Below are 14,067 nucleotides of genomic sequence, written 5' to 3'. Positions count from 1 at the left end.
AAAGGTTCTTTCAAACCTTAATTGAAAGTTGTTGAATCAGGGGATTCAACAAGGTTAAGATTGTGGTTGGTGAGCCTGTGAAAACTGACTGGGTTGTTTAGGAACCCGGAAAACAATCGTGTAAGGTTTTGGTTGATGAGCCTGTGAAAACCGACTGGGTTGTTTGTGAACCCGAAAAATAAATGGATAGGTTGTAGTTAGTGATCCTGTGAAAACCGACTGGGTTTGTTGTGATCCCGGAAAAACAGCGAGTTCGGTTGTGAGCTGAAAAAACAGCCGTATTGTGATATGGGTGGTTATAGTAAAATTTTCAAGAGTTTTGGAGAGTGGATTACACCAAACCACTATAAAATTTCTTGTATTTGTGTGTGCTTTTCTCTTTACACTATTGCACTTCAACTTCTGCTTTTATTCAGTCACTGCTTAAAGCACATTATATTCTCAAGTTGAAATCATAGTTTATCCGCTGCTTAAAGCATCTTAGGAATGGCAAGTTATTATCAAAAATTTGTTGAAAGATTTTCTTGTATTACTATACCCCTATCTCGTTTGACCCAAAAGTGAGTAAAGTTTGATTGGATGGAAGATTGTGAACAAAGCTTTTAGGAGTTGAAAACACGGCTGGTGACAACCCAATGTTGACAATTCCATATGGAATAGGAGGTTTCACCATCTACGTGGATGCATCTCATAAGAGACTTGGTTGTATCTTGATGCAGAATGGAAAAGTAATAGCTTATACTTCTAGATAGTTCAAGTCATATTAGCTGAACTACCCTAAAAGTTAGCAGGTGTGGTTTTTTCTCTAAAAATATGGAGGTATTATTTTTATGGAGAGCATTCTGAGGAAATATATCTTTACTCAAAAGGAGATGAACCTGAGGTAAAGAAGATGGTTGGAGCTACTAAAGGATTATGACTTGATTATCAATTATAAGCCAAGAAAGTCAAATGTTGTAGCTGATGCTTTGAGCAAAAAATTTTCGGATGAATTGGTGGTTTTGATTACTACACAAAAATATATTTTATTAGATTTAGAAAGATTTGGGATTGAGGTACGACTATATGATCCTAAGATTCAGCTTGCACTCTCACGTTGCAGCTTACCTTAATTGAGGGAATAAAGTTGTCTTAAAAAGAGGACTCAAAGTTATAGAAGATTAGAGAAGTTGTAGAATCTTGTATCCAATCATAATTTTGGATACATGAGGATAGTTGTTTGAGGCTTGGTAGTAGGGGGTGTATGCTGAAAGTTCCAGAATTAAAAAAGAAATTCTTGATGAGGCTCACAATTCAGGTTATACATTGCACCCAGGAGGCACTAAGATATACCGAGAAAAATTTCTGGTGGACTGGCATGAGAAGAGATATCACTCAATATGTTGCTCAGTGTTTAGTTTTGAGGATGATAGTGTTATTTTGATGATTAACAAGCAATTATCCAGAGTATGTTATAAGTTAAATCGATACTTCATTTATAAGGTCATTACTCTCAGTATATTTGTATAAATTGATATAGATATATTTCATTGTTCATTTGAATGAATCTAACCTTGAGAATGCAGCAAAGTGTGAATTGAGTCGACCCAAAGGATGATTAGGTCGACCCCGGCACATCAAGAAATCATTTGGCACACTTCTGCAAATATGGCACAGATGAACAGTGAGTTGGGTCGACCCAAGGAAAGCATGAGTCGACCCAAACATCAAAGATCCTCAAACAACTCAAAAAATGGTTCTCTGGATTTACTGAGAGGGTCGACCCAAGAAGAAGTTGAGTCGACCCAAGTAAACCTTGAGTCGACCCAAAGAAAGGTTGAGTCGACCCAAGTGAAGAAAGGCTGAAATTCAAGATTCTGAATTTTCTGAAAGTTGGGTCGACCCAAGAAAAGTTTGAGCTGACCCAAGGTTTGAGTCGACCCAAGAAAAGTTTGAGCTGACCCAAGGTTGGGTCGACCCAAAGAAAGGTTGGGTCGACCCAAGGGATGGAAGGCTGAAAATTGAGGTTTCTGTGGTTACTGAGAGGGTCGACCCAAGAAATGGTTGAGTCGACCCAAGGCCAAGTTGGGTCGACCCAAGGACAGGTTGAGCCGACCCAAACACGGGCTGAACATAACGGCTAGTTGTGCAGAAATGCTTTTTGGACTCCCAACGGCTATAAACGGCTAGTTTCTTCAATCCAACGGTCAGAAAGGACTATTTGGAGGTTGGAGAAGTATTTAAGAGGGAGTATTCATCAGAGGAAGTAAGCTTTTGGGAAAATACATTAAGTGCATTCAAGAGAGAACCCTAGCAAGGCAAGCTTCATCCAAGTGCTTCATTCAAGAATCAAAGAAAGGGATTGAGCAGATTCAAAGAGGCATCAAGAGCTCCATCCTCCCTTGAAGAGTGAAGCATCCTTGACAAAGAAGAGCAAAGCCACTTCAAAGCGATAAATACTTTCTAACTCTTCTTTGTAGTTTATATTGTTTCATATGCTCATTTAGGAGTTTGAATCTTTTCTTTTCATTTGTTAAACACTTTGTAAAGGTTCGTTGGTAAGCCCGCAAAACCAACAAAGATTTTTGGTGAACCCGGAAAACCAAAGTGCAAAGGTTCGTTGGTGAGCCCGCAAAACCAACAAAAGTTTTTGGTGAACCCGGAAAACCAAAGTGTAAAGGTTCGTTGGTGAGCCCGCAAAACCAACAAAGGTTTTTGGTGAACCCGGAAAACCAAAGTGTATAGGTTCGTTGGTGAGCCCGTAAAACCAACAAAGGTTTTTGGATTGTGAGCCCGGAAAACAATCCAACTGTAATCCGCGAGATTATAGTGAATTCCCAAGGGGTCGCTTGGGGAGTGGACGTAGGTGCTAAGGAGAGCACCGAACCACTATATATTGTTGTGTTTGTGTTGTGCATGTGCTTACATTTATTCTTACATTATCTTCCATCTTTGTTCTAGTTTAACTCATTCAAATAATTTAAGAAAGCATCCACCGCACTTAATTAAGAAAACTTTTAAAACACCAAAATTTAAAAGAAACCAATTCACCCCCCCTCTTGGCTTGTCACCTTGGGCAACAAGTGGTATCAGAGCAAGGTGCTCTAATAGTACTCATTGATCTCACAATCAAGAGTTAAAGATCATGACAACCCAAGTGGAATATTCTATGAGTGAGGGACAATTAATTGATAGACCTCCACTATTTGATGGTATAAACTACACATATTGGAAAGCACGCATGCGCATTTTCATTCAAGCACATGACTACGATTTATGGAGTATCATAGTCAATGGGCTACACACAAACACTAATCATGATAAAGAAAGGGCTCAGCAAAATGCAAAAGCCATGAATATTCTATATTGTGCATTGGATGATAGTGAACTTAATAGCATATCTTTTTGCATAACTGCTAAGGAAATATGAAATATGCTTGAAGTTAAATATGAATGCACTAACGTTTCTAGTGAATTTGAAACTAGTTCCGAAGAAGCAGAGCATCAAACTGAAACTGAAAATCTATGCTTTGGAGCACATGAAGATGAGGTATGTACTCGAACACAAAGTGATTTCTCATTCAAAAATCAAGTACATACTGAAGCTCAATCTGATTTTACATTTGATGAACTTCATGATGCTTTTTCTGATTTATACTTAGAATATAAGAAGCTTAGTTTAAAGAATAAAAAGCTAAATCAGAAAAATCTATCTCTTGCTGAAAGCTATAATATAACTCAGAAAAATAATAAATTACTTTCAGAAGACAATAAAAGGCTAACTAAAGAAGTTAACAAATTTAAGCCTATAGTTGAAAAATTTACTATCAGCTCTGAAAAACTGAACTTAATGATAAATAATCAAAGAGCTGAATTTGAAAAGGCTGGATTAGGATATCAATCTTGGTACACACAAAAATCCCTTAATAATATATGTGTTAAATCCTCCACTATCTATCCTAAAACGGATTCTAATTTATCTAATGAACCTAATGAACAAAAACAGAAAATTAAAAATCCATCATCCACTTATATTAAATCAATGTTTGTTAAATTTAATAAGAGTATGCAGAAATACATTCCTTATAATCCTAAATTCTGCAAGCCTATGGACAAAATAGCCATTAAGAAAATATGGGTTCCAAAAGGAACAATAATAGCTAACCTACAAGGACCCAAAAGAGCTTGGGTTCCTAAGTTGAAAATTTGAATATTTTCTGTAGGTGTGTCTAGCACTCAAGGCTCCAACAAAAGATGCTAATTTAGAAATTGGGTGCTCTAGACATATATTAAAGAATGAAACTTAAAATATACTTTAGAAAAATAATTAAAATGAAAAGAATAATGAAATTAGTAATCCTTGCATCTCATCATTCTCTTTGCCTTAGTATCTAATTAAAACATAAATTGGAGGTATTAATCAATTTTGTGATATAGGTAATATTTTTAAAAATATAATCAAATCACTTCATTTTATAGTATGCCTTACTTACTGCTGGATAAGTTGCTAAATGATTAATCAATTTATTAAGAATAACTCTATGAATTCTCTATCTACTTGATTGAGAGTTTTTATCAATGGTATTATCTTATTGATCATAGACATGAGAATGTATACTTGGTATGCCTTTAAATATATGCACTATGAATACCAAGATTAAAGAAACCACTTTTGGCATATAAAATCAACTCATACTAGTATGGACTTAATCTCAAAAGACCTTGTCATTGGTTCACTTAGATTAATTTTTGCAAGGTCAAAATTTGCTATGTATGTCATCTAGAAAGATAAACTAGAATCATTTCTAAATTTGAAAATATTGTTTCCACCTTTTAGCCGTTGGAAATTCTCCATAAGAACTTATTTGGATCTCTAGGATTGTGAACCTAGGAGATAAGCTCTCTAATTTTGTAATTATGGATGATTTCTCAAAGCTAATGTTGGTTTTATTCTTGGCACTTAAATTGAAATATTTTCTGCCTTGGCACAAACTTACAAAAGGTTTCAAATGAAAAAGGTTTGCAAACTGTGAAAATTCATGGCACAGCTTTGAAAACTAATTTGTTGATAAAATGGTATTGAATACAATTGTGCTTGCACCAAGAACACTATTGCATATAGGGGTTATAAAAAAAAAAAAAAAAAAAATAGAACCTTTGTTGTGTAAGGACAATGCTTTGTGATAGCAGTTGATTAATACTATCATCACAGCTTGTCATATTATAAGGTTTCTATTAAATCTATTTTTAAAGAAAACCCCATATGAACTCATGAAAAACAGAAAATCAAATGTTGCATACCTTCATGTTTTTCAGTTATACATATTATGTTCTCAAGAATGAAATATATGCCAAATCTGATAAAACAAGTATTTCTTTAGATATTACTCTTTAAGCAATGCATATAGAATATTCAATGAAAAGATACTAGTTGTAGAAAGATCAATTTATATTATTCTTATTAAAACTAGATCTTTTATTGAGAATATAGTTTATCACTTTGATTCTATGTAACAATCTGAATTTTGATAGAAACAATTGTTTAAGATAATTTGATTAAAACTCAACTTGTATATCTTATTGATAATTATCTTAAGCAAATAGAATCTAAGCTAAATTAATTCTGAAAATAAAAAAAAAAATTTGATTTGACCTTAATGAATCCTTCTATTGCCTCACATGCTTGTCCTTGAACCATTTTACTTAATGAAGTTATCTCTTTAGTTCAAGTGACTTGTGCTTGCTTATATTTAGACAATCTCTTGAGTAAAGTGACTTAATATTCAATTATTGTCATATCTTATGTTGAGTCATCTAGCTAAGAAATATATTGTATGAATGTTTTGTATCTTGAAGAAACTAATGACTTTCCTTCAAGAAAGAAAAAGATTTTATTAATGATACAGGATTTATGAGCAAGAAATTTCAACTTGAAGGACACCTCGATGAAAGATACAATAAACATTCCCTTGCAAACAAAAAAAAGAGAGATTTTCTTCAGCCAAGGGTGTAAAGAAACTAAAAGGTATTTGGCTTGAAGAATGCTAAATGCACTGGTAATCTAAACTCTTCTCTTGTAAGTTAGTTGAGCAAAATCAATAGTTTGAAATTATATGGTAGCATGATTAAACCTTTAATTGCTGATCATCTTGATATCATGCTTCATTCTCATGCTAGTGATAATTGTTTCATGGTGTGATTAAATTGAAGCTTACTCTTTCTTTTATAATGCATAACCATGAAATACACAAGTTTATGCCTCAAATCTCTAATTCAAAATAACTTGTGATAAGCTATGAATCATTGGGCATAATGAAAATGCTATTTGCATGATATATATTTATATGCAGCATATTAGATTAATTCTTTATTCTGCTATTTCATGTAAATTACTTGAGAATAACAAAAAGAGGAAGAGATAAAGAAAAGAAAATGAACAATTATTCAAGGAAAGTAAAATCTAAGTAAAGGCAAATGCTCCAATCTTTAGGAAAAGCAAAACAAGCATAATATATTTGGCACATTTGTAAGACTAATATGAACATTCCTTTGGAAGAGATAAAATCCGTAATTAATTACAAGAAAAGTTTAAAGTGAACATTTTAACCCTTCTATATTGCTCATCATAGGGATGGTGTCAATGGGGAGGCTAGTGGTAGTACCCGACACTATTTGACCCAACTATTCGGTGTAGGGCATATTAGGGACGGCACAAGAGGGAGGCTAATGGTAGTACCTCGTGCCCCTTCCAACTCCACCAGATAGGGAGCAAATAGAGTATAGAGCATAGAAAAGTAAAACCAAAAGAAATGAAGATTAGAATGTTCACTAAGTGGTTAAAGGAAGAAATTCAAAAATGAGGAAATGAATGACAAGATAAATGAAAGTATATAAAAAGCTTGTGAAAAGCCAAATAAAGTTTCGATCACTTGAAAATACACCTTTAGGATAAAATCAGTGTAGAATTATATATAAATAGGGAGAGTTTATTTAAAAAGAATAATTTTTGATCCTTGACATGCTTGCTCTTAATGTTTTAATACATGATGTTATGACTTAATGCATATTATGTTTTGCATGTAACATGATGTTATGAATTATGTGTTTTCAATATTCAAATAACAAAGATCTTTCCTAAATATAACTTGTAATGCTTCATGCCTATAAAATTTGATTGAAACATGTTATTACCAACAACAACATCATTTTGAGGAATAACTCAATATGATTCCTAGATGAAAACTACGGTCTAAGAAAAATAGAATTAATTTTGATGCCTTGATTGTTTGCTCCGATACGCATCTGAAACATATCATTTTCTATCTTATAAGTTTATTAAAATTAGTCTAAATGATGCGTTTTTCAATGATCTTGATTGCAAATAAATGGTTCTAAACATATGATATTATTTTGATATTAAAAAGATTTATGGTGCTTCATATATACATTGCTGAAAAACTATGACTAAAAAATTAATATTTTGAATATACACTCCTACATAATTAAATGCTTCTATCATTAAAAAGAAAAGCTATTTTTAAGAAGAGAGTTAATGATCCTAAAGCTTAGAATATTTCAACTCACTTCAATAATTCTTATAGGAAAGAAAATGTAATTACTTTTGAAAGAAATTTGAGCTTCAAAAGAATTATTTTCTGATTAATATTTCCATACATATTCAAAAAAAAAAGAGGAAATATAATTTATTCTTGAAAGATTAAAAAGAGTGATTGCTATAAATTTTGAAAAAATTCTAGATCACTCTACATTCTTGATATTATAGAAGAACAAAAAAAAGGTTTCAAAGAAAATGCATCTTTTGAGGGGGAGCTTTAAATACTCAATCTCTTTATTGAAAATTATCTTCAAACTCTAAACTCTCAAATGGAATGATTAATTAAGGGGGAGAAAGAAAATTTCAGAGTGAGAGATCATATAGAACTTAATCGTATAAATTCGCATCTAAAGATGAGACAAAGAATACTAAATGTAAAGTGGTATTAAACTTTGTGCTTCATTGAATATCTTTTGAAAGTTGGATTTCCATCTGTATTCATCGGTAAATCATTTATTTCTGAAAATTTAATTGAAAAGGATTCCATCTATCTAAGTTTTGATCTTTATCTGCTCTTATACTATACTCTGAAAATTAATTAGATTGCTCTCATCTTGTTATATACTTAATATATATATATATATATAAAGATGTTGAGTTTTCATTCGTGCCTTCTTTGAATATTATTCTTGATACTCCTTGAAATAATTTGAAAAAGATTCCATCTACACTTGATTTGAAAAATATCTTTGGAATCTACATTTAGAGATCACTTCTGGCTTACATCCTTAATATCTCATTCCTAAAGCCAAACACATAGAAATAAGATATCATTTTATTAGGGATCGTGTGCAAAATGGAAACATATGTATTGAGCATATATGTACTGAAAAAAAAAAACTATTAGCCGACATATTTACAAAACCCTTGAGTGAAGTTAGATTCTGCACGCTAAGGAGGGAATTAGGCATATGTGATCCTTTTTATTGAAGAAATATAAAAGGGAGCAAGTAGCCTCATGATACATTCCTCCAATTTCTAAAAACCCATGAAACATGAGTCAAACTTGTTATCTATAGATTTCTTACTCATGTATCATTGTCCCAGAAAGAATTTATAAGGATTGGAAGCAAGGAAAATTTTTAGAAGCAAAAAGGAAGAGAAAAGGAAAATTCTGCACTTGGGCCGACCCAACCCAGAACAGGGTCGACCCAACGTTGAGTCGACCCAAGAAATTTCTTGAGTCGACCCAACGTCGGGACCCCACTGTTAAAAGGGGGACCCGAGAGCTCTATTAGGGCACTGTTTGCCCTTGTCCTCTTCTGAAAACCCTATTCCCCACTCTCAAATCTTCTCCAATCATCTCCAAACAGTAGATTACTTCAAAATCTTGGAGAAATAGGACCCAAGAGAGCCGTAGCCAAGCGATCCGGAAGAGTCTCACGATCTTGTTTAGAGCCTAGGATATGTATCTTGCTTTTTCTTATATGTATCTTGCTTTTCCCTTATATCTTTAAATCTTGATTGAGGAACATTGTACTTATCTTTATTTTGGGCATTAATGTATGAAAATGTTCCTATTGTGATCAATGAAGTCTGAAGTTTGTTCTTAATTGCATCTTTTCCCATATATATGTTTTTGATGATAACAAAAAGGGGAAGAAGAGAAGGAAAGAGTATATAAAGGAGAAGAGAAGAAAAGAGTATATAAAGGGGGAGAAGAAAAGAAAGAGTATTTCATTTGAGAAGTTAAGAAAGAGTATTAATTTTGGGAGAAGTAAAGATAGTGTTTAAAGAAAGAGTATTTTATTTGAGAAGTAAAGATATGTATAACAAAAAGGGGGAGAAGTAAAGATAGTGTTTAGAGCATGTAAAGAAAAGAGAAATAAATGGGCAAACAAATTGAAAATCATATAAGAAAGCTTATACATCTAAGGGGAAGCAATTTGTAACAATGAAAATGATCAACTCAAAAATTTATATCAAATTTCAGAATTTGGCACACATAATTTCAGAATTTGGCACGCACCTTTCACACTTCGATACATAATCTGAAACTCATGTTTTATCTCAAATTTTTGGAGTTTCATCTTTAATGAATTATAAATGAAAGGGGGAGCAATTCAAAAAGTCAAATTGGCAACATTTGAATGATATAGGGGGAGATTTCACAAGTAAATATGAAAAGCTGAAATTCAGCAACTTAATCCCTTTTATAAACTGATTTTAAAGACAAGTATCAATAGGCTTATACTCTTTATTTTGTAATCATCAAAAAGGGGGAGATTGAGGATGATAGTGTTATTTTGATGATTAACAAGCAATTATCCAGAGTATGTTATAAGTTAAATCGATACTTCATTTATAAGGTCATTACTCTCAGTATATTTGTATAAATTGATATAGATATATTTCATTGTTCATTTGAATGAATCTAACCTTGAGAATGCAGCAAAGTGTGAATTGAGTCGACCCAAAGGATGATTAGGTCGACCCCGGCACATCAAGAAATCATTTGGCACACTTCTGCAAATATGGCACAGATGAACAGTGAGTTGGGTCGACCCAAGGAAAGCATGAGTCGACCCAAACATCAAAGATCCTCAAACAACTCAAAAAATGGTTCTCTGGATTTACTGAGAGGGTCGACCCAAGAAGAAGTTGAGTCGACCCAAGTAAACCTTGAGTCGACCCAAAGAAAGGTTGAGTCGACCCAAGTAAAGAAAGGCTGAAATTCAAGATTCTGAATTTTCTGAAAGTTGGGTCGACCCAAGAAAAGTTTGAGCTGACCCAAGGTTTGAGTCGACCCAAGAAAAGTTTGAGCTGACCCAAGGTTGGGTCGACCCAAGGGATGGAAGGCTGAAAATTGAGGTTTCTGTGGTTACTGAGAGGGTCGACCCAAGAAATGGTTGAGTCGACCCAAGGCCAAGTTGGATCGACCCAAGGACAGGTTGAGCCGACCCAAACACGGGCTGAACATAACGGCTAGTTGTGCAGAAATGCTTTTTGGACTCCCAACGGCTATAAACGGCTAGTTTCTTCAATCCAACGGTCAGAAAGGACTATTTGGAGGTTGGAGAAGTATTTAAGAGGAAGTATTCATCAGAGGAAGTAAGCTTTTGGAAAAATACATTAAGTGCATTCAAGAGAGAACCCTAGCAAGGCAAGCTTCATCCAAGTGCTTCATTCAAGAATCAAAGAAAGGGATTGAGCAGATTCAAAGAGGCATCAAGAGCTCCATCCTTCCTTGAAGAGTGAAGCATCCTTGACAAAGAAGAGCAAAGCCACTTCAAAGCGATAAATACTTTCTAACTCTTCTTTGTAGTTTATATTGTTTCATATGCTCATTTAGGAGTTTGAATCTTTTCTTTTCATTTGTTAAACACTTTGTAAAGGTTCGTTGGTAAGCCCGCAAAACCAACAAAGGTTTTTGGTGAACCCGGAAAACCAAAGTGCAAAGGTTCGTTGGTGAGCCCGCAAAACCAACAAAGGTTTTTGGTGAACCCGGAAAACCAAAGTATAAAGGTTCGTTGGTGAGCCCGCAAAACCAACAAAGGTTTTTGGTGAACCCGGAAAACCAAAGTGTATAGGTTCGTTGGTGAGCCCGTAAAACCAACAAAGGTTTTTGGATTGTGAGCCCGGAAAACAATCCAACTGTAATCCGCGAGATTATAGTGAATTCCCAAGGGATCGCTTGGGGAGTGGACGTAGGTGCTAAGGAGAGCACCGAACCACTATATATTGTTGTGTTTGTGTTGTGCATGTGCTTACATTTATTCTTGCATTATCTTCCATCTTTGTTCTAGTTTAACTCATTCAAATAATTTAAGAAAGCATCCACCGCACTTAATTAAGAAAACTTTTAAAACACCAAAATTTAAAAGAAACCAATTCACCCCCCCCTCTTGGCTTGTCACCTTGGGCAACAAGTTTGTTAGCAGGTAAAGGCTGAGCATCAAAGATCTACTAGACCATTGTAGTCTCTTCTAAAAATTAAATTGCTAGAAGGGCACTTTAGAAGAGAGAAATAATAGTAGTAGAGAAGGAGAGAATAGTTGGTTTGGTGTGGTGAGAATGAGGGAGGAAAGGGGTATTTATAAGACTCCAAATATTTTTTTCCCAAAATACCCCTCAAATTAGTCGTTTTTGGACTGTTGGGAGGGGTATTGTTGCCCAAGAAGACAACCCAAGAGGGGGGGTGAATTGGGTTATGACTTAAATCTCGACCAATTAAAAAACTATGTTTAATGATTAACTAATTCTATTTCAAGTATTCAGGTTAAGCAATTTAAATGCAGTGAATGAGTAGAGAAAGTGTAAGAGAAAAAGCAGCAACCAACACAAACACAAGCAGTTTTATAGTGGTTCGGAGCTAACCCTTGCTCCTACGTCCACTCCCTAAGCTCCACTTGGGAGTTCACTATAATTCCTTGGATTACAACCGGTTGTTTTACAAGCTCACAATCCAACTTGTTGTTTTACGAGATCACAACGAACTCGGTCGATTTTCATAGGCTCACCGACTAGAACCACCCGATTGTTTTTCCGGGATCACAATCGAACCCTTACACCGTTGGTTTTACCTCGGCTCCCCAACAAACCTTACAACCCTTGATTCAATCCCCTGATTGAATCAAGTAAGAAAATAGTTTGGGAAAATTACACGGAAAGCTTCTTAATAAGCAAATATTAAATAATATGAAAAGAGTGAAGTTAGAAGCCCTCAAACAGATTTTGAAAGTGGAAGAAGGGGCTTCTCGAATTCAGAGTCTCCTCTTTGAATGCGCTAAAGACTTGATGTCAGAAGGAGAGCTTTGAATGCGAAGGAAAGAGAATGTAGGATGGAGTTCAATGCGCTTCTTCCTTCTTTCCCTTGTATTTACTCTTGAGAGCCTTTGGTAGGTGGAAATCACTTTTCTTTTGAATGGAATCTCTCTCTTAATGTCTATTACTATTCACTCTGGCTATTTAAGCAGTCCACTTTGAAAACTTGCCGTTAGACACAAATTTGTGGCCGTTCTGCACAATCTGCAATTTCTGACAATGTGTCCGTTGGGATCGGAGTCGACTCGCTCGATCTGGAGTCGACTCGACTGTTGCTGGAGTCGACTCATGCTTCACTGGAGACGACTCGCCCACTGTTCAGGATTTGAATTAAAGTGCTGTCCCGTTCTGGAGTCGACTCGGCCAAACTTGGAGTCGACTCGCCAGTATCCGGAGATGACTCGGCCCTCTGGAGACGACTCGTTCTCAAGATTCCAGAGATCTATTTTTCTGTATTTCTTTCTCGAGTCGACTCGAATTATCTTGGAGTCGACTCGGCTCTCAGAACCCAAAAACTGATCTTCTGTCTTTGGAGTTGAACTGTCTCGGAGTCGACTCGGATCGTCTTGGAGTAGACTCGGCTCTCAAAGCCCGAAGTTGGTTCTCTGACTATTAGTCTTGCTTTCCTCTGAGAGTCGACTCTTGCTTGTTTAGGAGTCGACTTCCCAACCGTTGGAGTCGACTCGAATTCTTCCGGAGTCGACTCGGTAACAGGGTCCAGAAACCACTTCTTTGTCTTTCGGTCTGTTACTCCTTGGAGTCGACTCGGAATTGTCGGGAGTCGACTCGGTAAGCATCGGAGTCGACTCGAAGCCATTGGAATCGACTCGGTGACAGGGTCTGAGATTCATCTTTCTGTCCTGCTGTCAGTTCTCAGTCGGAGTCGACTCGCAGTGTGCCGGAGTCGACTCGAGCCTGTGCCAGAACATCTGAAACACTTGGAGTCGACTCGTAATCCTCCGGAGTCGACTCGAGTTTCAACCTTTGACTCAAGCTGATTTTCACATTCACTCAAAAGAAGATTCTCACAAATTTTGCCTGAGATACTAGATTGAATTCATTAGTATTACATAAAATATACTCAAATGCTTTGGTCTCATCAAAATCAAATTGGGGTATTATCAATCACTCCACAATCTCCTCCTTTTTGATGATGACAAAATATTGAGTATTTGATGAGAGAAATGCCTATCTAAAAAGATGATTCATAATAAAATTTTGAAATGAATTCAAATGTCTAGTTATTTTAATCTATCCAGAATTGAAAGGTATGAATCAGTAAATCCTGAAATTAAAGCTCCCCCTTTCATTTGGAATTATATAAGCCTTCATATCATGCAATCAATTGTTTGGCTTATATGTGTTTAATAAATTTGCTTTCTTAAGATTTCAGATTTTCTTCCTCAACGTATGCATTCAATTTTGTTTAGATTTTCTGAATTTTCTTTTAATGTCTTGAATCTTTTTAGCTTAAATTCTTACTTTCAGAGAAAAAATCTGACAATTTGTTCTTGAGTATGATTCAACTAATCTCCGAATATCCTTTGAATAGATTCTGGAGATTACTCCTTGAGGAGCCCCAACAGAGAGATAATGAGCCTTGAGGTATCGAATCCACTTAGAACAAATTACATAGTAGTAGTTGATCCCGTAGAGGCAAGGGTGAATCGAGAGATCAGCTACGTCTTGGTAAACAAGAATGAAAGCAG

The sequence above is a fragment of the Phoenix dactylifera genome, chromosome 11 (assembly GCF_051530095.1).
Source record: "Phoenix dactylifera cultivar Ajwa chromosome 11, Ajwa_hap1_PhDact_Kaust_v1.1, whole genome shotgun sequence".
NCBI lineage: Eukaryota > Viridiplantae > Streptophyta > Magnoliopsida > Arecales > Arecaceae > Phoenix > Phoenix dactylifera.
The sequence above is the reverse complement of the archived record's forward strand: the minus strand, read 5'-3'. Positions refer to the sequence as shown.